The sequence below is a fragment of the Arachis duranensis genome, chromosome 8 (genome assembly GCF_000817695.3).
Source record: "Arachis duranensis cultivar V14167 chromosome 8, aradu.V14167.gnm2.J7QH, whole genome shotgun sequence".
NCBI lineage: Eukaryota > Viridiplantae > Streptophyta > Magnoliopsida > Fabales > Fabaceae > Arachis > Arachis duranensis.
Window position 1 is genome coordinate 4,569,602 of NC_029779.3, and position 1,175 is coordinate 4,570,776.

Sequence of the window (1,175 nt, forward strand, 5' to 3'; positions counted from 1 at the left end):
GTAGAACGGAGATGGTTGTTAGGCACACGTTCATAGGTGAGAATGATGATGAGTGTCACGGATCATCACATTCATCAAGTTGAGGAACAAGTGATATCTTAGAATAGAAGCAAGCGTGATTGAATGAAAAACAGTAGTAATTGCATTAATCCATCAAGACACAGCAGAGCTCCTCACCCCCAACCATGGGGCTTAGAGACTCGTGCCATAGAAGGTACAGTACGAAACGTGTAAAATGTCATGAGGTAAAGATACAATGTCAAAATATCCTTTTTATAGTGAACTAGTAACCTAGGATATACAAAAATGAGTAAATGACGTAAAAATCCACTTCCAGGGTCCACTTGGTGTGTGCTTGGGCTGAGCATTGAAGCTTTCATGTGTAGAGACTTTTTCTGGAGTTAAACGCTAGCTTTTGTGCTAGTTTGGGCGTTTAACTCCAATTTTTGTGCCAGTTCCGGCGTTAAACGCCGGGAATTCTGAAGCTGATTTGCAACGCCGGTTTGGGCCATCAAATCTCGGGTAAAGTATGAACTATTATACATTGCTGGAAAGCCCAGGATGTCTACTTTGCAACGCAATTGAGAGCGTGCTAATTGGGCTTCTGTAGCTCCAGAAAATTCACTTCGAGTGCAGGGAGGTCAGAATCCAACAACATCTGTAGTCCTTTTTTAGCCTCTGAATCAGATTTTTGCTCGGGTCCCTCAATTTCAGCCAGAAATTACCTGAAATCACAGAAAAACACACAAACTCATAGTAAAGCCCAGAAAAGTAAATTTTAAATAAAAACTAATAAAAACATACTAAAAACTAACTAAAATGTACTAAAAACATACTAAAAACAGTGCCAAAAAGCGTATAAATTATCCGCTCATCACAACACCAAACTTAAATTGTTGCTTGTCCCCAAGCAACTGAAAATCAAATAGGATAAAAGAAGAGAACATACTATAGACTCCAAAATATCAATGAAACTTAGCTCCAATTAGATGAGCGGGACTAGTAGCTTTTTGCTTCTGAACAGTTTTGGCATCTCACTTTATCCTTTGAAGTTTAGAATGATTGGCATCTATAGGAACTCAGAATTCAGATAGTGTTATTGATTCTCCTAGTTAAGTATGATGATTCTTAAACACAGTTACTTTATGAGTCTTGGCTGTGGCCCAAAGCACTCT